General features: G+C 47.1%; 1 protein-coding gene across 2 annotated transcripts in view; it reads left to right on the top strand.

The window, feature by feature from the left end:
- Positions 1 to 3,221: 3,221 nt before the first annotated feature.
- Positions 3,222 to 24,489, top strand: part of ELOVL7 (ELOVL fatty acid elongase 7) — a 58,605-nt gene continuing 37,337 nt past the window's right edge. For both annotated transcript variants that reach the window (XM_084833285.1, XM_084833286.1), the window contains exon 1: positions 3,222 to 3,365. The gene's annotated coding sequence lies outside the window, so the exon portion shown is untranslated. The remainder of the gene's footprint in view (positions 3,366 to 24,489) is intronic.

Here is a 24,489-nt window from a genome sequence, read left to right as displayed (position 1 = left end):
GCTGCTTTCCCACCCAAACATCTCCTCCTGTTGGCTCCTATTTCCCCCCAAACATATTGTTTACAGTAAACTGCACCTTTGGGGTAAATAGCAATGGGGAGCATTTTAAGGGGGAAATTAGCTCTGGGGCCTGATCCAGATCATAGGATTGTACTATTACTTAATTAGCTTTGGGGCACAATCCTAGGCACGTTTAGCCAGAAAAAATTCCAACAACACCCAGCATTCCCCAGCCAGCATATGCATAGCATCATGCCATTAAACAAAGCTGTAATCCTATATACTTACTTGGAAGTACATTCCACTGCTCTGATCTATGGAAAAGATTAAAGTCTGCCAGACTAATTGGTCAGCATTTTTTTTTAATATTCATATTTCAAAAACAGAGGTGAGAAGCACATTTCACAGGAAGAAATGTAAAATCTTAGCCTATGTGTCCTATGACACAAGAGCACATCAGCAAAGGAACACTAGTACATCCTGTGCTTCAGGATTGATTTTTATTACTCATAGGCAATTTGGAGTCGATTAACTGAAGCACTAAAACGTACGTGTTCTATTGACTTCTTTCTATTACAACCCTAGTATTTTTTTCTCTCTTTCTTTTTTTTGCTCATAGACTATACTACTGTATTATTAGAGGTCATGATAGATGGGATATTTCCACTTGGACCATGGAGTTGTCCTGAAATGTCAGTGAAACAATCTGAGTAATGACAGTGCTTCAGCTAGGGCTATTATTATTATTTACATTTCTATACCACTCCATAGCCAAAGCTCTCTGGGTGGTTTACAAAGATTAAAAACCATTAAAAATACAGTATACAAAGTTTTAAAAACCATTTACATAAAAACACACACAGACAGTACACACAGAGAGACAACATATATCTTTAAAAAAAGTCAAGCAATCAACCATAAAACAAATCCAGGACCTGATTAAAACTCATCATATGCTGCCAAATGACTGAGAAAAGAAAAAGATCTTTTTTACCTGGCAGCAAAAAGATAACAATGTTGGTGCCAGGCAGGCCTCATCGGGGAGATTATTCCATAATTGGGGGGCCACCGCCGAGAAGGTCCTTTCCCTTGTTGCTGCCTTCTGAGCCTCCCGTGAAGGAGGCACCCAGAGGATGGTCTTAGATGCTGAACGCAGTGTACGGGTCGGTTCATGTCAGGAGAGGCGCAGTCCTGAGCCATGTAAGACTTTATAGGGGCAGACGTCCAGGGTGCCACAACTCAGCCCAGCCCCCACCCACATACAAAAGACCAGGCAGAGAGCAGCAGGTGATGAAGGTGTGGCAAATCAGCCTGACATTAGCACCTAAGCCAACACTGGACCTGACACTCCTTGCCACAGTATCCTAATTTTTAATGACATTTTATAGTCAGGGACAGCTAAACAGGCATGTATTTATTTACTGCATTTATCAATATCTGCATTTATAAATTTATATTTATGTGGGAGATTCAGGACAGATAAAAGGAAACACTTCTTCACACAGAGCATAGTTAAACTATGGAATTCACTACCACAAGATGTAGTGATGGTCACCACTTTACTGGACAAATTCATGGAGGAGAAAGCTATCAGTGGCTACGAGTCTTGATGGCTATGTACTACCTCCAGTACCAGAGGCAGTGAGCCTATGTATACCAGTTGCTGGGGAACATGGGTGGGACGGTGTTGTTGCACTCATGTCCTGCTTGTGGTTTCCTGGTCAACAGCTGTTTGGCCACTGTGTGAACAGAATGCTGGACTAGATGGACCCTTGGTCTGATCCAGCATGGTTCTTCATATGTTCTTATGGCAGTGGGGTAGAGGGGGGAAAGAGAAATGTGTGCTTCCCAACCGAAGTAATACACATGGCCATATAAAAGGAGGATGGGGGTAAGATCATTATGTCCAGAGTCTGAATCACCCCACTCCCTTGCCTAGCGTAACATCTTGCCCGAAGAAGAGAACTGGGGATCTTGAAAGCTTGCACAATTTTTTTGGGGTGTGTGTGTGATATTTTTGTTGTACCTAATAATGGTACTACAGTAAGGCCCCATCTATGTGGCACCGCTTTGACCCCCCATCCTGTCACAGCTGCTCAGCAATGCAGCTTCGAATCACCACGCCCTGCGATTCACTCGTGATGTACTGCGCGCTTCCCTAAGAGACTCACCATGCCCTTTTTTTGGCCATTATACTGAAACGCGCAGCTGTGCAGTCCCAATGAGCGTGGGGGTGCAACACTTCAGTGGATATTTTCTATTTCAGGGACTCTGCTGTGTCTTTCTGACCCTGTTTTAGGAAAAAAATGGATGTTTTGTGCTCCATTTCCGCAGCATCAGTTTGTCAGTTCCCCAGCCTGAGACTCTTGTGATGGTTCGCACTCGGAAGCGTGAGCACTACATGCCTAGCCATTGCTCCAAAATGGTGGCTGGACCAATGTCGTTCCTCCCCCAATACCCCCCCCCCCAGCCCTTGGGTACTGAGTCCAAAAGCAACCATTGCGAAGATACGAAGTTGCAAAAATGTGCGAAAGTGTGATGGAATAAATGAAAACCTGTGCCTCTGTAACTGCACAGCTGTGAAGGGATGGGGGAGTAAAGGGGCATCACAGAGTGATGCAGGCACTACGCAGGCCTACAACACGCCCACTGTAAGATGCGAAGTCACAGGAACAGGCAGCCCGCAACCATAGGGGAACCCGCAGCACCCCCCCCCCCCACAAATCATAGTAAAACGACTCCTTGGAACTCCGCTTTTTCTGGGCAAAACCCGCGGATGGCTGCAAAGTCGCAACTGCACCATCTGTCACGACGGACCTTGACTCGCACCCGCCCCGGAGTAAAAGGCCGGTGTAGATGGGGCTTTAGATGGGTTTGGGAAATCACCTAACTGCACCACAGACTGAAGGCATTGAACAAATCCGCTGCAACCAAGGGCGCCTCGCCCGGGCTGGAGCGCGCTGCCTTTGCTTCTCCCGCACAGCCCCCGGAGCGGCGTCCGAACGCGGAGCAGCGCGCCTCGGCCGCACGTGGCCGGGGCTCTCGCAAGCGCGGATCCTGCGCGCAAACGCCAAGTCCGCCACCTGTCGTGCCCGCTGCGGCCGGGGCGGGGGCGCCACGAGCGCGCACGGGTGGGGCGTGCGGGAGAGAGTGACTCACGGCTCGCTGCGGCCAATCTCAGGGCCGGATCGCGCGAGCGGGGGCGGGAGCGGGCGGGGGGCGAGGGCGGGGCTGGGCCGGGCCGCGCCGCGCCGCGCCGCGAGGTAGCCGGAGCCGCGTCCTTCCCTCCGCGCACTCGCTCGCCGGCTGCTCGGCTGCTGCGGCTCTCCGCGCCGTAAGAAGAAGCGCGCCTTCCCCGGCTGAGGGTAGGTGCGCGCCCGGCTGCCTCTTGCTGGAGGCCTGGCGCGGCCCGGGCTGCGCGCGCTTCTCTTCCCGCTTGCCTGCTGCGCGGGCGCCCCGTTGAGCGCAGTTCGGCTTCTGAGGAGAATAATGCCTCGGGGGAGAGCTGCGCCGCCAAGACCGGCCGGGCCACGACTGGGCGAGGCCGGCTGGGGCAACCGGGCGCTCGGTGGCCGCCCGGCTTCGTGGGGAAGGTTCAGCGTCGGGCAGCGCTGCAGGGATGGAGCAGCGGACCGCTGAGGGGAGGATGCGCCGGAGGCGCCTCAGCGGGCCCTGGAGAGAGACCAACAAGGCAGCGCTGGCAGCGGGGCGCCAAGCAGCGGCAGCAGCGAATGAGCGAGCTGCCAACCTGGCGTCCTCCGGATGTTTTGGACTTCAACTCCCATCGTCCCCAGCGAGCATGGCCGGTGGTGGGGATGATGGGGGCTGCGGTCCAAGGCTGGGGCCAGGGCAGAGGTGCGAGCGCTCTCTCCTCTCACTCAGAGCCCAGTGGAGGGCTCTGAGTGAGAGGAGGGACAACAGGCTTAAACAACTTTTTAAAAGAACTTTTTTTTTTTTTTAACGCGTGTGCGTTCAGCTTGGGTTTCCCGTGGACTTTTTGGTCTGGCAAAAAAACCCTCCGAAAACAACCCGCCCGTTTGGTTCTGTCTCTCTCTCTCTCTGTCTTTTTTTTTTTTTAAGGCGATGGTTGGCGTGCTTTGATGTTAAAGTGACGGGGCGCGGCTCGATTTGCTGTGGCAGATCGATTTCTCCGGCAGGAGGGCGAGGTGTGCGTTTCTCGGGGAAGGGGCGTCACGTTTGAATCCTCCTCCCTCTCCTAGACCAGTTGCCCGGTCTCTCGCCTGCGAAGCGCCCCCTCCCCCGGCCGGCGCCGCTTCTAAGTTACGGGGCATAACAGAGGAACGGAGGAGGCTGCGGCGGCTCCTCGTGGCATCGCTGCTTGAGCCCGCCGCACTTGGAGTGCGTGTGAGTGTGTCCCTGCCAGGGACCGGCTCGAACACGTGGAAGCCGCAGCGATCGGATTAAGACGCAGCGGCTCCAGGCCCAGTGGAAGGGACACAAAGGTGTTCCCGGCCTGACCTACAAAACGGAAGCCGCCTCGGCCCTTGACCTGCCTGCCTCCCTCGTGGTTGTTCGCCCATCCGGGGAGGCGGGAGGGCAGAATCGACATGGTTTGCTTGCTGGTGGAGCCCTTCTACGTTGCAGAGCCCTTGCTCAGTTTGCAAAGTGTTAGCCCCCCCCCCCCGCTTTCTCCCTGCTCTCTTTTTCTCCTGCCCTCTTTTATTCTGACAAGTGCTGTCCGCCCGTGTTCTTGGTCCTCCAGAAGCTGTTCGGTGACACAAGAGTTCTGAAGGTGGTGTGTGTGGTGATTAAAAGAAAACTTATACCTAGCTGGCAGCTTGGAGACAGCTTGTCATGTCCCTCCGGGCTGTTTCAACGTACTGAGAGGGGTTGGGACTTGTAAAAACAAGTTAGCATCAAGGATGGAAGCACAAGTGATGGGACGTAGTTTTCTGCATTGTGCAAGGTGCGCTATCTGTGATGCTATCTACTGGGAATCGAGTGGTTCTTCTTGAGTGACTCCACACCCCCAAAGGGTGTACTGAGAGTTTTTTGTGTGCTTGACTAATCAAACAGCAGTAGGATGACTGGTTCAGGGTGAATTTATTTATTATTATTATTTTGGTAAAGCTCTCAATTTGTGATCTCCTCTCCCTCCCTCTTTGAGGTCGACTTAAGAAATCCACCTACCACCAAAGGTTAATCTTTTGCTCCTTCATACAACTCCAGCCACTGTGTGATTAAAGGGGAGAGAGAACTTGTGGTATAAGAGTAGCTATAACTCTTTAATATTAATTGATACTAAATTAAATATATAACTATTAACTGATACGGCCTGACAAGTTGAATTACTAGAGAGGAACACTCATTAATGGTAACAGGGTCGAAAAAATTCCATTGGCCCTTGTTAAGCATTGTTTGCTGATGAACATTTGACCCACTCTGAATTGAGCCGAATGCTTAGAAGTATGAATCAAATTACTTAACTGTAACAATAGGAATAATAAAATGGTTGGCTGAGCCCTGTTTGTCCAGCTGGTGGTGGTAGTTTTTTTCCATCCTTCTCTCTCCTACATTAGAGAATGATGCCTGACATTTTCAGAGCCCAACCTGGGTGTTCATTGATCTATTTCCTTTCTTCGTGTCTAATCTTACTTGGAGAGTATCTGATCTCACCCCACCCCCTGCCAAAGGATGGAGATCCAGTGTGGTCTGTCGATCCATAAAAGCTAGGTTCAAATTCAGCCATGAAATTATTAGCTAGCCGGGGGCAGGCCTTGTCATCATGCCCTGTGAACTAGGAACAGCAACAACAATAATTCCATCTTGTGGAGGGGCTGTCCAGATATATGATGACTTGATCATGCTGAATAGTTACAAGACTAAGGGATGACAAATTACACACCAATAAGACGAGGTTTGCCTTGGGGAACTGCAGCCAGTTCAAGCTCTTTGTGTATGCCAGTATCGCACATATATTTCTAACACCAGTTTGTTGCATTCACGTGTTCCATTCATGTACACATCGAAACATGAAATGTGTGAAGAGGCCCTAAGTGGCATGGGGGAAAGACAGTCTGATAGCTTCTGCTAGCACACAGGCTCTGGCAAATAGCTATATTTGAGATTGGGAAATGATTCTCCCTATCCCAAGGCAAGCTAACAAGGAGGATAGGGGATCACTGTTGCTTCTAGGATGTGCAAAAGCACACTGATTGATTTGTGCATGCACTGGATTGATCAATCTGTGGCACCCTGGGAGATCTATCACTTAGTGGGTTGGGCAAAATGGATGCTTTATATCTTCTGATCCTTATTAAATTAAAACTTCATGATTAAGGAAGTGAGTAGCATGAGTGACACAGCCTTGAATTATCATCACAGAGCTGGAAGTTACATGCTTAGCATGCTCATCTATCACATCTTTGGCAACTTTATCTAGGTTAGCAATTCTTCCTCCCATTGACAAAATGTCTTTGATATGGCAGGCAGATATCCAACAGGTTTAGCTTATGTTACCATATGTGCTCCTCTAGAGAGATGTACAAACTTGCACACTTTCTAAAGTATTCTAAAGTTAACTTTCTAAAGTTAACCTATTTAACTTTGGAAATAGGTTGTCTGGCAAGGGTGGTATGATCAGGCCAATCCTGATACATAGTCACAGTTACCAAAGAGGCTGAGGGAAGGTTACTTAGGCTGAAATACACTCCAATTTCCAGTGCCTTGTGTGTGCAACCCCTTCTGTTTCTTCTTCTATATCTTTATTATTAATGGTTGGAAGTTCAGCTTACATGGTGTATCGGGCCAACTAATTAAATCAGTCCCACCTTGGTCTCCTTGATCTCAGTTGGCATGAAGAAGAGATATGGGAGTTGCTCAGATAAGGGACATGGCTGCAATTCTTCCAACTAGATTAACAGGGGAAGGTTTACGCTCCAACCAAATATTGTCCAAAACTACACCGAATTACACACGCGTGTGCACGCACACACACACACCATAGAAAGAAGGGTGCAGGAGGAGGCTATCATTTCTGCAAGGACTTCCTGAAAATAAGACAGAATTACAAAGATATCTCTCCTTGGATGTGAGTAACCTGTTCCTAAAGCCAAAGTCTGGCGCTGTGAAACTCCTGAGTCTCAGCAAGTGAAGGAAAAACAAGTCTGTTTATGAAGAGGATGCAGTGGGTCTCCACCTGTACTGAGGTGAGAACTTAAGTGGGCATGCTTTACTGAGTGTAGGCAAAAAAGTGGTAGAGGAGTGACAGAACAATGGTGTCCCTTAGTCTTTCAGCGGTTCTTTCTGGGCTTGTGCACAGGACTTCACAGTTTGTCATACTTGGAAAATCGGATAGAACTACCTGTGGATAGTAGGTAGGCCAGGAGACCAAGGTGGGACCAATCTAGTTAATCGGCGCCAGTGATTTCAGCCAAAGGGAGCCTGCCCTTTGAGTGGTTAAGCTCTGAGTGATTTCAGCAGCATGGAACTGGTCTGGTGAATCAGCACTGAAAGCTCTGAACTTGGGATTTGTCTACTTTATACTTTAACAAAAGTTCCAAGCTCGCAAAATTATATCTTCTGACATAGCAAAAACACAAAAAAGCTGCAGAAGGATTCCCAGGGGGCAACAATAGCCATTTTGGGCTAGAATAGTAGCTTTAGGACAACTCTTGACTAGAGCCATTGCATAGAACTGTCTGTTCAAGACTTACCTCTTCATGCAGGTTTTCCCTGAGGAGTGACCCAGCCAGTATAGTTATAATCGATCACTGATTATTTTATCGTGCTTTTATTGTTATGATTTTACATCATTTTTTTTAATTGCTTTAAGAGTTTCACTAGTATATAAAGCTATGAAATAAATATGAAATAAATACACAAAACTCATTTGGAGATGAGCAGCAGCACTGAACAATTTCCAGTCTTACACCTGGGCATTGATTTAATCAAGCTTTGGGAGATCTCTTGGGAGGACTGGCAGATGGATACATGATCACATTAGCATTTTCTCATCCTAAGGTTACTCAGTATTTGCAGTTTTGATTAGATTGGTTTTGCTAGGTCTGGCCTTGTCTAGGTAGCCTTCAGGACTATTAGGTAAGATCACTTTGCTGTCACTTTTCCCACCCTTGTCTTGCTGTGCTTAGACAAGGTTTTCTTAAAGTGACCACCTCCATGTTTGTGAACTATCTCAGGAACTTACAATGCCTGCCTTACCACTGACCAGCCTGCTAACACTTGCCTAGCCATGGACAGGCAGTTATGGAGAACATGGACCTGTTGACCTTCTGCCCATAGTGTCTGCTATTTTCTCCTGACCATCTAAGTTGGGGTAGGCACCCTTTTTGTCCCATGGCCATATTTGGCAACTTAAGAAACTGTCTTGGACACCGTCATGAAATGGCTTCCATGGGAGGTGTGGCAAATGGCAAGTAACCTGCCCAAAAGACTGAACATGAGGCAGGGGTGGGGTCTGAGCCCCAACACACTAAACTATTCCTTTGAACCCACAGTTTTCAGCACCAATAGAAACATATTTCACAGCAATCCCAGCTGGGAAGTCCCAGCTGGGAAATCCCCAGCAATCCTCACAAAGAAAATGTGTTAATTAAAAAAAGTGGTAGGGGTAGGGAATCTTGGTGGGTGCCAAGAAAGGTGTTTGGGGGTGCATTGGTGCCTGCAGGCTCCATGTTGCCTACTCCTGATCCAAGTCCTAGGCAATGCTTCATCAGGGAAGAAGGGCTATCCTCCCCCCCACACCCAGCTTGTTTCCTTGCCCAAGGCATTTTTTAAAAAACCCTCATAGTGGTAATTGCCTTTAAGAGGAGGGATGTGCAACATGGACAAGGTACTAAGCCTTATGTAAGTATGACTGTTTGTCTGGGATATTTACTCTGAATAATTTCAGCTGAGCTATGAAAGAGCTTGGGATGTATGCAGCTCTTGAGATGGAATGCTTCCTGAAACATCCATGCAAACAAAATAGCCCTGGGCAAGGAAACTGCCAGTGTAATTGAGCACCTTCTATTCCTCTTCTCTCTCTCTCTTTCTGCCCCCCTTGCTCCACTGATCCCCAAATATTTTCCCTGGTAAACGGCTGGTTGTGTTTTTGCAGTGCATTGCATGTGGGGCTGCTATGGAAGACTGTTCGGAAACTTCCATTAATACTGAAAATGGTTGTCAGAATTTTGACTGGCATGGCCTGATTTATCTGTATCATACAAACTACAACTGCTTCATTAGCTTCCTGTTCACTCCCAGGCCCAGTTCAAGGTTGTGGTACTTGTGTGCCATGCCCTAAAACAGCCATTTAAATGCACTTTGGGTCAGGCTGATCTTCTCTTGCTAGTGTTGCTTGAATAGCAATTGGTGCCTCTTGTTCCTTTCACCAGTAGAGGGAGCCACAGCATTCTTTCCCTTTCCTGCAGTCCCTAAGGATGTACGAAACCCCCCTTACCTGGCTCCGCTGGGTTCCGCTGGTGGGGGGGGGGAGGTGCTCCATCCCTCCCCCCGGAATCCTGGCCGGCCAGCTCCGCTCCGCGGGAACTCTGCGGAGCCGCCGGCCGGCTCCGCCAGCAGCCAGACATCCGGCCGCTGGCTAGCAGGGACGCAAATGGTGGCGGCCGTAGCCGCCGCCGTTTGTGGCCCTGTATTCAGCCGTGATAGGCTACGTAAAGACTTACGTAGCCTATCATGTCTGGGTTAAAAAAAAACGTGTACGCAAATAGCGCCATTTGCGTTCCCTATTTTTGGTTGTCTTAGTCTACGTCAAGATTTACGTAGACTAAGACAGCGAAACTAAGGGGGAACGCAAATAGTGTAGCGGATGCTATTTGCGTTCCCCTTTATTTTCACCGCCTGCATAGACTAAGACGGCGAAAATAAGGGGGAACGCAAATAGCGTCCGCTACGCCATTTGCGTTCCCCCTTAGTTTCGCCGTCTTAGTCTACGTAAATATTTACATAGACTAAGACAACCAAAAATAGGGAACGCAAATGGCGGCGGCTGTAGCCGCAGCCATTTGCGTACGCGTTTTTTTTTAACCCAGATGTGATAGGCTATGTAAGTCTTTACGTAGCCTATCACGAATGGGGGGGGAGACTGCAAATGGCGGCGGCGGCCGGTCGGAAGACCAGCTGCCTCCACCGAAGCTGCCGCTGGAGCCGCCACCGTCTGGAACATCCGCCCCAGGTAATTCTCGTCCCGGGGGGGATCTGCGGGGGCCGGGGTGGTGGTGGCAGGCTGTTCCGCCACAGAGTTTGGGGGGCCGAATGCACTGGCTTTCGGCCTCACCGAGGTCCATGACGGAATTCTCTGACATCCCTAGCAGTCCCAGGGCAACTGTTAGTTGGAGGAAGTGTTCTTTCTGGCAGGGAAAGGGGGAAGCAAGCTCCTTCTGCTCCTTTTCTGGCCAATAGATGGGCCAGGTTTGCGGGAATGCTTTCCCTAAAGAAATTTGCTTGACACCAACAATGCTATATTTTACATGCCACCCAGAAACATTTTTATTTAACCAAGCATTTTAACTGATCTAATTTGAGCATGTTTTAGCTTATTTTAAGGTTTTTGTTTGCTGCTTTTATCTTTGTTGTTGTGTTTTATTCTATCGGTTTCATGGTGTACACCGCCCTGGAATCTAATGAGATAAAGGCTTGTATATAAATACGTTTATATAAAGTATCAAAAATTTGTCATCTTCAAAAACATAGCAAAATGGGGTTAACTTGCCAGGGTACCGTCTGAAGACAACCTGATACAGTAGCTATGGTGAATGAAAGGAGGACTGAGTCTGGTCAAGGGCGGGATGGGAGACAGCCTGGGCATCAGTGAACTACCCGTTTGGGTGGCTTTAAATGGGGGTTAGACAAATTCCTGAAGGAGAAGGCTATCAATGGCTACTAGTCTTGATGGCTGTATGCTACCTCCAGTACCAGAGGCAGTGAGCCTATGCACACCAGTTGCTGGGGAACATGGGTGGGAGGGTGCCGTTGCACTCATGCCCTGCTTGTGGATTCCTAGTCGACAGCTGGTTGGCCACTGTGTGAACAGAATGCTGGACTAGATGGACCCTTGGTCTGATCCAGCAGGGCTCTTCTTACATTCTTATGTTCTCATGTACCCCTTACTTTAAATGTGCTGGGGATGCACTAGGTTTAGAGCAGATGCAAGTGGGGTGGGGTGGTGATCTGGACTGGGACCACATGGGAGGGCTGAAACTTTCACCCACATACTTTTTTTTTCTGCTGGAAATCCCAAGCTGTTGATAAGAGCTTTCGTGGCACTTTGGGAAAATGGCAGGTGCAAAGGGTAATGTTCTTTTCTCTCCACATCACCTCCCCACTACCGTCTTTATCCAGATCTTGCTTCCACAGGCAGCTTTTGTTATGTAAAAATAAAATAAAATGTTGAGCATCACATGCTTGATGCAACAACACACTTAAATTTAATGTAAAGTTTGCCTCCTCAGAGACACCTATATATACACCGCCTTCTGTTCCATGATGGAATAAAGGCAGAATAGAAATGCAATAAATATATACGCTAATATTATTTTCATGTGCTAGCTCATCTAAGTAATTCACCTTGACTAGGGAATGTGTCTTGCTGCCTAGTCTAGTCCTATGGGATGGGATTGCAGCTGCAGAGCCTAAGGGGAGATGTAAAGTATATGTACATTTCACTTTACTCTTGCACTGAGAACATCCACGTGTGGCATCAATAGTGCAAAGAGGGCTAAAGTGCAAAGAGCACTGCTGGCTGGGGAATGCTGGGAGTTGTAGACTTTTTTCCGTCTAAACATGCATAGGATCACACCCTTAGAGGCTCCTTTTAGTCAGTTACCCACTTGGGAGTAAGCCCTGTTGAAATAAGTGGGTCTTGCTTCTGAGTAAATAGAATCAGGCTATTAATGCATGTGCAAACAACATGGGGTTGCAGTTAATTACCTGTTCTCTAGCTCATTTTCTGATGTAAACTTTTGGTCTGGTGGCATTCCATTTTTAAGTCTACAATCTTACACACACATTTGGGAGTCAGCCCTAACGAATTCAGCAGCAGGGCTTAATTCTGAGTAAATATGCATATGCTTTGGGTATCAAAGCTAAGCAGGTATGTGCCTTGCCAGTACCTAGATGAGAGACTACTTGGGAATCTATTGCTTTAAGGAAGGGTGAGATAGATACAAATGTTAATATAAATGTCCATTGGGAATGTATTAAGGGAAAACTTGTAGACACTGGCACACAGAATCCATATGTGTATTGGCTTTACATTTCCAAGGTTCTCAGAATCTCTAATTAAAAGGACATTGGATGGTAAGACCTCTGTCTGGATCACTGGAAAGCCACTGCTAGTCAGTCGACAGTACTGGGCTAGTCGGACCACTGGTGACAATGCTGGGCTAAAAGGACCATCTGACTATGTAAGACAGCTCCATATGCAATGAATGGAGAACATCTTGTCTTGGGACTGGGTGTAGGTGTGGTAGTATTTATTTTATTTATTACATATATATACCACCTTTCTTCCACTGTGGAACTCAAGGTGGCTACATGTGGCTCCCGGGTGGTCTCTCCTCCAAACACTGACCAGACCCAGACCGGCTTAGCTTCAGCACAGTGACTGCCTCATGTGCTTTCAGACCATGTCTTTGGGCCACATGGTAGGGGAGTTAGATGTCTTTATAGTCCTTTCCAGCCCTACAATTTGTAGCACGCAGCAAGCTTAGGTTCTCTGAGAAACAATCAGTTAAGTTATGTGCCTTCACCAGTGTTTTTTGGGATAGTGGAGGGAAGGGGCAAATGCTTGGATAGTTTTAATCACAAAAGGGGATGTACACTGCCCCCATTCATGAATGTTCAGGATAAGGGGTAGGACTTCTTTCCTAGTTGCAGTTGCAAATGTAGGCTCCGTACTCAGCTGAGCCTAGTGATGAAGGTGCTGCAGAGGCGCTCCCCACCATGTATGTTTATCCATTTTGATTCAACTGCAGGTGGGAGCTGTGGTGCGGCCTTCTCACATTATCCCAGCAGTGCACAAAGTTATGTCAATAGAACAGGGGTCCCCAACACAGTACTCAAGTGGGTCTCCATGGCACCTGTGGAGACCCCCAAGGGCACCCACAAAGCGCTGCACTCTGTCCCCTTCAAAAAAATTATTTAAAATAAAAACCTTGGAAAATGCTAGGGCAGTCTTCTTTCTCTCCCTTTCTAGCCTCACTGTTTATATCCCCTGCCCCACTTCTTTATCTCACTGTTTCTCCCCCTCTTAGCCTATAGCCTCACTCTCTATCCCCTTTCCTCCCTGTTTTCCCCTCCCTCCCAGGCTCTAGCTTTGCTATTTCTCTCCCCACCTCTCTACCTTGCTGTTTCTTACTCTTCCCAGACTTGCTGTTTCTCTCCTCTCTCCCCTTTGCCTTGCTTTCTTTCTCCCTCCCATTCTCTAGCCTCACTATTTCTCTCCCCATTACACCCACCTCTTTATCTCACTTTTGACTAGCCAGGCCTCCACGGCAGCCATTATGTGACTAGCCACATCCTCTGTGGGAGCCATTTTGTGGTGGTGCCCACAGCAGTTTCTCAAATTCCCAAATGTGCCCACAGGTGTAAAAAGGTTGGGGACTGCTGCACTAGAGGAATGTGATTTCCAAGCCTTGTTTGATTTTATAATGTGGTCACTGGTGAATATGTACCTAACACCTTCTCGGTTAACTTGATTTCTTTTTATGGAAAAGGTCACTGTCTTCAAAAGATGTCCTAAATGCATGTTTTTGTTACACAGATATAGCAGAAAGTATACATGTGTGTAAGACAGCCTTACACATTTCTGCTTTGCCACATGTGTAACTGTTAAGAAGCTGAAATTGGCAATGTACTGTATGTACATATAGTAAGATACATAATATGCAGTTTCCACATAATGGTCTATAGGTCTTTGATGTATATCTGTGTAGTAAAAAAAAGATGACGTGGCTGATAGAACACTCTCTCTTGGGTGTTGCAAATCTCTTTGTAGAAGATGTGATTTGCAAACTTGTGGGGAGGGTGCCAGGGAATATTTTAATGTAGAAGCTCTTTGCAATGGTACAAAGCAGGAAAGTTGCTTTCTCTCTCGCCCCCTTAAAACCAATGCCTAGTATTCCTAGTGGCTTAAGTGTAAGAAGAGTTCAACACTATAACCACGTTATTGAATGGCATGTGTAGGGGGCAGGTTTTTCCCCACTGGAGGCTGGACAGCCATCTGTTGGGAATACTCTAGCTCTAGATCTTCTGCATTGGATGTGGAGTTGGGCTAGATGGCCTACCAGCCCCGCTCTGATTCTGTTATGATAATAGGGACAAATGGAGGTAATGCAGATGAGCAGTGCTTCTTTTTATTTGCACAAATCATTAGCATCAAAAGCAATGCCTTACAGATAGGGATGGCAGAGAATTCCGCCACGGATCACGGTGAGGCCGAATGCTTCGGCTATTGGGCGGTATAGAAATGAAATAAATAAAATAAATAAATATGCCAGTGCATTCGGCCCCCCGAACTCCATGGCGGAACAGCCTGCCGCCACCCCGCGGATCCCCCCTGGGATGAGACTCATCTGGGGCAGATCTTCAGGGCGGTGGTGGCTCCGGCAGTGGCTGCGATGGTGGCGGCAGCCGGTCTTCCGACCAGCTGCCACTGCCGCCATTTCCACTCTTGTAGAAAAAAAGAAAAAGAAAGACGTGATAGGCTACGTAAAGATTTACATAGCCTATCATGACTAGGTTAAAAAAAAAAAAAAACACGACGTGATAGGCTACGTAAATCTTTACGTAGCCTATCATGGCTGGGTGGGTTAAAAAAAAAAAACTGCGTACGCAAATGGCGGCGGCTACGGCCACCGCCATTTGCGTTCCTTACTTTTGCCCTCTTAATCCACGTAAATATTTACGTAGACTATGACAGCGAAAAGATGGTGAAGCTCTATACAGTCAGTAAAAACAAGACCTGGAGCTGACTGTGGCTCAGATCATGAGCTGCTTCTTGCAAAATTTCGGCTGAAATTGAAAAACGTAGGGAAAACCACTGAACCATTCAGGTATGACCTAAATCATATCCCTTATGAATATACAGTGGAGGTGAGGAATAGATTTCAGGGATTAGACCTGATAGACAGAGTGCCTGAGGAACTATGGACAGAGGTCCGTAACATTGTTCAGAAGGCAGCAACTAAATTCATCCCAAAGAAAAAGAAATGCAAGCAAGCAAAGTGGCTGTCTGATGAGGCTTTACAAGTAGCTGAGGAAAGAAGGGAAGAGAAAAACAAGGGAGAAAGGGGAAGATATACCCAACTGAATGCAGAGTTCCAGAGAATAGCCAGGAGAGACAAGAAGGCCTTCTTAAATGAACAATGCAAAGAAATCGAGGAAAACAACAGAATGGGAAAGACTAGAGATCTCTTCAAGAAAATCGGAGATCTCAAGGGAGCGTTTTGTGCAAAGACGGGCATGAGAAAGGTAGGGATGTACGAAAATCACTTACCTTTCGGGGATTATGCTGATGGTGGGGGGGGAGGCATTCCGTCCCTCCCCCCAGAATCCTCGCCGGGGGGGGAGGCGCTCCGTTCCTCCCCCCCCCCCGGAATCCTGGCCGGCCGGCTGTGCTCTGCAGCAATTCTGCAGAGCCGCCGGCCGGCTCCGCCAGCAGCCAGACATCCAGCCGCTGGCTAGCAGGGACACAAATGGTGGCGGCCGTAGCTGCCGCCGTTTGCGTCCCTGCAGCCAGCTGTGATAGGCTACGTAAATGTTTACGTAGCCTATCATGGCTGATTCAAAAACAAAAACGTGCATATGCAAATGGCGGCGGCCATGGCCACCGCCATTTGCGTTCCTTATTTTGGCACGTCTTAGTCTACGTAAACATTTACGTAGACTAAGATGGCGAAAATAAGGGGAACGCAAAAAGCGTAGCGTCTACGCTATTTACGTTCCCCTTATTTTCACCGTCTTAGTCTACGTAAATGTTTACGTAGACTAAGACGTGCCAAAAGAAGGCACGCAAATGGCGGTGGCCATGGCCGCCGCCATTTGCGTACGCGCGTTTTTTGTTTTTTTTTTAAAGTCAGCCGTGATAGGCTATGTAAACATTTACGTAGCCTATCACGGTGTTTTTTAAAAATCTAGCCGTGATAGGCTACATAAATCTTTACGTAGCCTATCACGTTTTTTTGTTTTTTTTAACCTGGAAATGGCGGCGGCGGCAGCCGGTCGGAAGACCAGCCGCCACCGAACCGCCGCTGGAGCCGCCACTGCCGCCAGGAAGATCCGCCCAAGGTAAGTCCCGTCCCGGGGGGGTGGGGGGGCGGGACATTCTGCCACTGATTTTGGGGGGCCGAATGCGCTGGCATTCGGCCTCCCCAAGATCCGTGGCGGAACTTTTGTACATCCCTAGATAAAGGACAAAGAAGGCAGGGACCTAAGAGAAGCAGATGAGATTAAGAAGAGGTGGAAAGAATACACAGAAGAACTATACAGGAAAGTTCTTAATGTCCCTGATAGCCATGATAGTGCGGTCACTGAACTTGAGCCGGACATCCTCTTGTTGAGGGTGAAAGAGGAGAGTGCAAAAGCTGGTTGGAAACTCAACCTTAAAAAAACGAAGATCATGGCATCTTGCCCCATCACTTCCTGGCCTATGGAAGGGGAAGAAATGGAAGCAGTGACAGATTTTATTTTCTTGGGCTCCAAGATCACCGCAGACGGTGACTGTAGCCATGAAATTAAAAGACGCTTGCTCCTTGGGAGGAAAGCTATGGCACACCTAGACAGCATAGTAAGAAGCAGAGACATCACCTTGCCGACAAAGGTCCGTCTAATCAAAGCTATGGTTTTCCCAGTAGTAACATATGGCTGTGAGAGCTGGACTATAAGGAAGGCTGAGTGCAGACGAATTGATGCTTTCGAACTGTGGTGCTGGAGAAGACTCTTACGAGTCCCCTGAACTGCAAGGAGGTCAAATCAGTCCATCCTAAAGGAAATCAACCCTGAGTGCTCATTGGAAGGACAGATACTGAAGCTGAAGCTCAAATATTTTGGCCACCTTATGCGAAGAGAAAACTCTCTGGAAAAGACCCTGATGCTGGGAAAGACTGAAGGCAAACGGAGAAGGGGACAGCAGAGGATGAGATGGCTAGATAGCATCACTGATGCAATGAATATGGACTTGAGCACGCTCCGGGAGAGAGCGCAGGACAGGAAGGCCTGGCATGCTATGGTCCATGGGGTCACGAAGAGTCGGACATGACTGAACGACTGAACAACAATGACGGCGAAAATCAAGGGGAACGCAAATAGCGTAGCGGGCGCTATTTGCGTCCCATTTTGATTCCCCATTTTAAACGGGGAATCAAAAAGGGACGCAAATAGCGCCCGCTACGCTATTTGCATTCCCCTTGATTTTCGCCATCATAGTCTACGTAAATATTTATGTAGACTAAGAGGGCAAAAATAAGGAATGCAAATGGCGGCGGCCGTAGCCGCCGCCATTTGCATAAGCGGGGTTTTTTTTTTGTTTTGTTTTACCCAGAGCCCTCCGTGGCCGGAAATCCAGCTGCGAATGGCTCTGGCTGCGGAGCACAGCTGGCCACGGAGGATTCCGGGGGGAGGGACGGAACGCCCCCCCCACACCATCAACATAATCCACAAACAGGTAAGTAACTTTCATACATCCCTACTTACAGGTCCCCCACATGGGAGATGAGCAGGTACTAATTTCAGATGCCCACTGTATCCACACACACAGGAAGGAGAACTAATTGTGCTTCTTCCCTGGAATGTTTTCCGCAGGGAAGGTTGCCTAGCACCAGCTTGGTCATCTTTTAGGGAGCAGTCAAAGATGTTCCTCTTTTCCGGGGAATTGGGGTAGTGCAGTGCATTGGTGGTGATTTTTGTTGTTCACTCCTGCGCTGGGTGGGGGATGTTTTTTGTCCTTTTGGTGATATTTGGTGAGATGGACACTTCTGTAAAATTGTAAGGTTTTAAATAAGTGTTATTGTATATTGTATTTGAGGTGCATGTGGGGTGTTTTTGCTCTTTATTTCTTTGTCAATTGCTTCAGAACTCCTTTCAGTACTTGAAGTGATGCATAAATGTAAAACGGAGGGCGCAATTCAATGGGGATAGTTGGCCGCCTCTTAACTCGGAGGTGACTGCCTATCCAATGCAGGGTGGGCAGAGCGTGGAGGGGATCTTCTCTTCCACGCTTCGGCCGCCTTGCATTAGCGGCTGGATGCCCAATTTCGACCATCTAGCTACAGCACTTCAGACTGTGTGTGTGTGTGCGGGGGGGCTGGCCAGCTGGCTGGCACATAGGTAACATTGTAACAACACTTCCACCATCCTCTCCCCTCCCCTAGGAACGCCCCCTTTCCCCCCACTCCATGCTGCTCTTACGATCACAGAGCCCAGGACGATCTGCGCCTCTTACAAGGCTGTGGGGGCGGGGAGGCGGTTTTTTGGGAACCGACCTTGGAGAGCAGGCTCTGAGGTCAGTTCCCGAAAACTGAAAAATCCTAGAGCCATCTAGCTGCTGTCTAGCGGCCATAGGATAGTACTCTAAATTAACTTGTTTCAGTGTCTATCCTTAATATTTCTAAGGCAAGTGTATAAAACCTCAGGCCAGGGGGCCAAATCTGGAACTCCTGGGGCCCCACTCCACCCCCCCAGGGTTCCCCAGATGGCCACATCCCCTTCTCCTGGCCCCACTCCCTTTCCCCCTGACTACCACTCATTTCCTGGCTTTTGTGCAGTTTTTCCCCCATTCTAAAAGGCTGAAATGCCTCTCCTAAGGCTCAGTTCCTGGCAGGAAGAGCTTTAAGCTAAACTATGCTGGCATTTTGGTCCTGCTCCTTTTGCCATTGGCGCCCTAACCCACCACTGGAATGTGGCCCCCGAGAGCTGCTCCAGAATGGAATTCGACCCTCAGGATGAAAGTGGTTCAACACCCTGCTATAAAGCTTTCTTGGGAAGATTTCAGATTATATGAATAAAAAGGATTTTCAGATGTGGGAGTGGCTCTGCCTGAGGTGTAGTGTAGCCTTTTAAATATTTTCTTTTGCAGGTGTTCCTGATAGTGGGTGTGTGAAATGTGGGGGCAAGGCTGGTCTTTAGAAGCAAAGGAGATACTTTAAAAATGTTAAATGTGGAAAACAAAAAGCTCACATTTAGTTTTCTGTCCTGTCTCTTGTTTTCTTCTCTCCCCCTACCCCCAAGAATGCATGTTCAAACAGGGAGGAAAAATTGGTTTATGCTCACCTCTCCCTTCCATACTCAGTGTGTAGGTATAGAAGGATACCTTGCCCTGCTTCTTCTTTGACAAAGTCTTGTGTGGCTGCAGCTTTTAAAACACTTCAGGAAAGTAGAGATCAAATCGTAGCTGGTGATAAAGGTGGATTACCAGGGCTGTGGATACTCTGAGCTTTTAAAAAAAAATTCTTCTAAGAACAGCTAAATGCTGCAACTTGTATGTATGGAATAATTCCATTTCCTTTGCTGGTATCATTCTACATCTGGTAAGAGTAAGAGGAAAGAGTAGTGAACTAAGCAGGATGTCAGTGCCCTGGAAATACTATTTTTCTGGCTTCAGAGTTTTAACAAGAAATTACTCATGCACTACTTGGTGCAGTCCTATGCATGTTTAGACAGAAAAATGTCCTACAATTCCCAGCCTTCCCCAGCTAGCACAGCTGGCTGGGGAATGCTGGGAATTGTAGGACTTTTATCTGTCTAAACATGCATAGGATTGCACCTTTAAAGACTGTCTCTTTCCTCTGTAACATCTGGTAACTTTGCATTCTGGAGAAGGCTGTTCTTGGGATGTTGTATTCTGAAGCCAATTCCCTGTTTTCCCTGAGTTTGCTCAGAATCGAAGAATGCACACAGTCTTAATAACATATTTTTGCTGACACTGGGGGGCTCAGTGATCAACATGCATGGGATGTCATTTAGAAACTCAACTTTTTTTCTTCTTCCTGGCATGTTGTACCCTTTTTGTTTCACTTGCTTGTGTGTACAGTCAGTGGTCAAACTGAGATTGCTATAGAACTACCCCCAAAATGTACGTTGAGTATTTGAACTTCTTCCTTGGACTTGTAGCATGATCTGTATTCTCTTCTGGAAAAAACATACACAGATAACCATTTTGTACATGATGTTTTCATGTGTACCTACTTATGAGCACTTTAAAAAATGAACTTTGAGTGCAAATTGCAATTTCCAACGAGACATTGTATGTGAACTGTTCTCAAAGGTGGATTGTTCTTCAAGCTGTAACTGCAATACTTTGATGTGGAATTGTTGGATCCTGTATTTGAGATAACTGTCCTGAAACATTTCTTAAATCAATAAATTGAACGATCTCTCTTTGAAGTTCAGGATGGAAATGCATGCAGTTTGTCAACTGAAATGTGATATTTGTATTTGGCATGATATTTTTCAGGCAGTCCCTTGAATTATGTTAGCATTCCCTGATCTGGTGTTCTCCAGTTGGGAGTCGTAGTCCAGCACATATGGAGGACACCACATTGGGGAAAGCTGTAATACATCAGTCTCAATTGATCTAATTCGGTGATGGAGCCAGGGCTGTCTAGTCAATGGCAATATGAAGGCGCTGAGCAAAGAATTAAGGCCTATGCATCGCAGCTACATCTTCAGTGGCTTACTATGAGAAATCAAAACTGTTCAGCACTTTTGTCTGAATGTCTCGGACTGTGCCAGAAGAGCACTTGTAAAATTGTATGCTGAACAGAACAAAGCAGTTGCATTATAAATGGCTATGCCACAGAAGTGCCTTTGCCAAGTCTGTAGAATGTCTTGTGCTCGATGATGTCAGGGTGGAAACTAAGCCCATAGAGCCCCAGAGGAGTTCTGATTCTGAGGAGGAACAGCAATCCGTGGGAGAGGAGCTCGCTCATCTCTCACGAGCACAGCAGCTGGCAGAGATTCCTCCTGCCCGCATTCCTGGGACAGATAGTGACCCTGGCAGTGAGAGAGCACTGGAGGGGGGCTTGCTGGGTGCTCGGCACAGATGCAGGGAGCGACGAACGATGGAGGGTGCAGAAAGGAGGCGTACCACTCATTTGGCGCACAAACGACGGTCGCGTCCCGAGGACCCAAGGGAAAGAGGGAGGATCTCTCCCTAGCCCATAAGTTCAGGGTCTTCCCATGGGTCTCCTTCAAACGGGGACCAACTGCGTTACCTGGAGCTTTGGCTACTCTGCTATCTTTCCCCAGTGCTGTTGCTTGCTTTGTCACTAGTGATTAGTATCTGAAAGAATCATAAAGTAATAATGGAATAAAGTCTCGGAAAGGATCCTCGTCATCTGTGTCCTGAGTTGGCTATTGGTGGAGACTGCAAGAGGCAGCTAGGGTGCTCCTGACAGATGCTTAAAAATACTGAGTTTCAAAGCCAACCTTATTGGGGGCAGGGGGAGGAGAAAGGGACACAGAATTATACACAATTTAGTTCTTAATGTCTCTGGACTAATCCGATAAGGTTTTATTGACTCTTCTTAAACCCCAATAGATGTCTATACACACAACCCTACATTTGTGGAGTGAGGAGAGGGAAGGGAATTCCAGGTTGAAAACATGTTGCAGGGTAGGAAGAATTCTGCAAAGGCAGTGAAAAGCTCTGGCTTGTGCACATGTAACTGACCATGTGTTCAGATCAGGGACACATCTGGGATATAGTACTTTTCACAAATGCACTCGAGTTGGAAAAGCACTTAAAGAACAACTAGTACTTGATCTTCAAGTTGTTTTCCAACTCAAGCACCCACAGGCAGCGTGCCCCCTGCTTTGTGAACAATTCTCTCCACAGGAATGCAAAACTGTACTATATTGTGACAAGCAGGGAAGAAGAAACCTTCCTGCCATAACTTGTGTCATTAGTACGTGTGTTTGGCTTCTGCTGGTACATATTTGGCTTTCATAATAGCCTCACAATTCACTCTTTGATCTTCCATCAGAAAATTGTGGTGGTGGGGGGGATCTTTCTCAACTTATTTGTGGATGAAGAAGCAATGTGGCAATCAGTGGTTCAGCTCCTGTTGGGGAATCAGTTTATCTTTTCTAGAATTGCCATAACTTTATACTAACAGTTGGCTATTTCTGAAGTTTCTCCCCTTTGCATCAACCAATCAGCCAGGTGTGTCTGCTGTAGAACCCCTCTGGCCATTTCAGAAGGTTCTGGGATACATTCTAGGGCATGCACAAGTCAGAGGGATATTAGCCTGAGCCTTTTGTGTCAGATAACAATGTTGGCACCAGGTGGGCCACACTGGGGAGATCGTTCCATAATTGGGGGGGGGCATCACTGAGAAGGCCCTCTCCCTTGCTGCCGCCTTCCGAGTCTCTCACAGAGGAGGCTCCTGGTGGAGGGCCTTAAATGATGAACATAGTGTACAGGTAGGTTCTTGCTCGGACAGGCTCTCTGTAAGGTATTGTACTGTACTGTACTGTATTTATTTATTTATTTATTTATGTAGTATTATTCATTTATTATATTTGTATCCCGCTTTTTTCCTGCAAGGAACCCAAGGCAGCTTTCATAATCCTATTCCTCCTCTCTATTTATCTTCACAACAACTCTCTGAGGTAGGTTAGGGTGAGAGTCAGTGACTGGCCCAAAGTCACCCACCAGTGAGCTTCATGGCCGAGTGGGGATTAGAACCCAGATTTCCTGAGTCCCAGTCCAACACTCTAACCACTATGCCACACTGGCTCTCAGGTATTGCAGCCCGAGCTGTGTAAGGCCTTGTAGGTCAAAACAGCACCTTGAGGCAGGCTCGGAAACATACACACAGCTAGTGCAAGCAGGCCAGAATCGGTTTTATATGTTTGGACCTTCTTGTTTCTGTTATCAATCTGGCCACCGCATTTTGTATCAGCTGCAAATTCTGAACCCTCTTCAAATGCAGCCCCATGCAGAGCTTATTGCAGTTATCTAATTTGGAGGTTACCAGAGCATAGACAACTGAACCCAGGTTATCTCTGTCCAGATACTGGTGTAGCTGGGTTACCAACTGAAGCTGGTAGAAGGCATTCAGTGCCGCTAAGGCCACCAGAGCCTCAAGTGACAAGATGGCTGCAGGAGAACCCCCAAGCTATACGTTCCAAGGAACCTCAGGGTTCCATGGGACATGGGTTGAAAACCACAGTTGTATCAGTAGTAATAGGTATAAGTAAACTGGTGCCCTCCGGATGGGACTACAATTCTCATAAGCCACAGCCAGAATAACCAGTGGTTGGAGAGTTGTAGTCAAAAACACCTGAGGGCACCAGGTTGCCTACCCCTGGTTTAGTGCGTAAATATGTTTGGAATGTGCTTGACAGTACTCAGCCTTTGCGACTTCCTTTAATTACTGGTGCAGTTGGCCTTGGTATCTTCTCACCCCATCTAGGGGAATTGGCAATGGGTTTTTCCATGGGATTTTTTATGGTAGGTCCTAACTTGGGGTTGGATCCAGATCCTTCATTCTGCCAGTGGAAGGATATTGCTTGCGGAATGAGACTTTCACATCCTCTCCCCTCCCCTGCAGCCCCTCGAACACCTTCCATTTTTTCCAGAAACCCTCCCAATCTTTTTTTTCTCCATGGTTCAAAATTTCTGGAAATTTTACATATCTACTCTGGACCCTATTCTCCAATATCTCAACATCTTGAAGCATTACAACCACTTTATCCAAAATCTCTTACAGTTGCGGTGTTATCATTCAATTTTTTTCAACTGCAGACAGTAATTCAGACATCTAATTTCTGCAGTCGGAGAACCTTGAATGAGTCTCTTAAAATGTTTACTTACCAACAAGAATCATGAGTTCAGATGAATATAGTGGACTTCCCACTTGTTGGCTTCCCACTTCTTGGCTTACATTCAGTACTCCAGTTGCCAATAGTTGGCTGTGGGATTATGGAAGTTGTAGTTCAACACATCTGGAGGGCAACAGATTGGGGAAGGCTCCACTAAGTCTTATTTTGATGTGAGCCACCTTGACAGAGTTGGCTCTGAAAGGCGGCATACAACTTTTAAAAATAAATAAAGCCAGTAATGTTAATCAAATGCCCAAATGTATACCCATCATCCTGTGAGATGAGAAGCAATTAGTACATGCTGGAAAGCTGGTGTTTTCTTAGGGCATGGATGGGCAGACGATAGATGAGGATCTATTGGTAAATCACTGGAAGATGGGCAGGGATTTCTGACTCCTAATTATTAAAACAGTAGCAACCCGAAACCATGTCCCCTCGCTGAAATTAGTTTCAAAAAATCCCTGATGTGTAGTAACCCAGGTGCAGATTTATACTTGCATATGTACTCACATGTATATTTGTACTTGCATATGGAGGTCATCCCTTGTGTGGGTCATGGAGTGCAGTATGTAATCGGCTCTGCCACCAGTGACATGGAGCAGAAAATTTATTATTTTTATTCTGCTTTATTTTTCGGCAGAAACAATTCCATTTTGTATGTTCATTAGTAACAATGTATGGATG

This window comes from Heloderma suspectum, chromosome 2 (assembly GCF_057233095.1).
Source record: "Heloderma suspectum isolate Gila_16-S chromosome 2, 16-S_ref, whole genome shotgun sequence".
Taxonomy (NCBI): Eukaryota; Metazoa; Chordata; class Lepidosauria; order Squamata; family Helodermatidae; genus Heloderma; species Heloderma suspectum.
The sequence above is the reverse complement of the archived record's forward strand: the minus strand, read 5'-3'. Positions and strand labels throughout refer to the sequence as shown.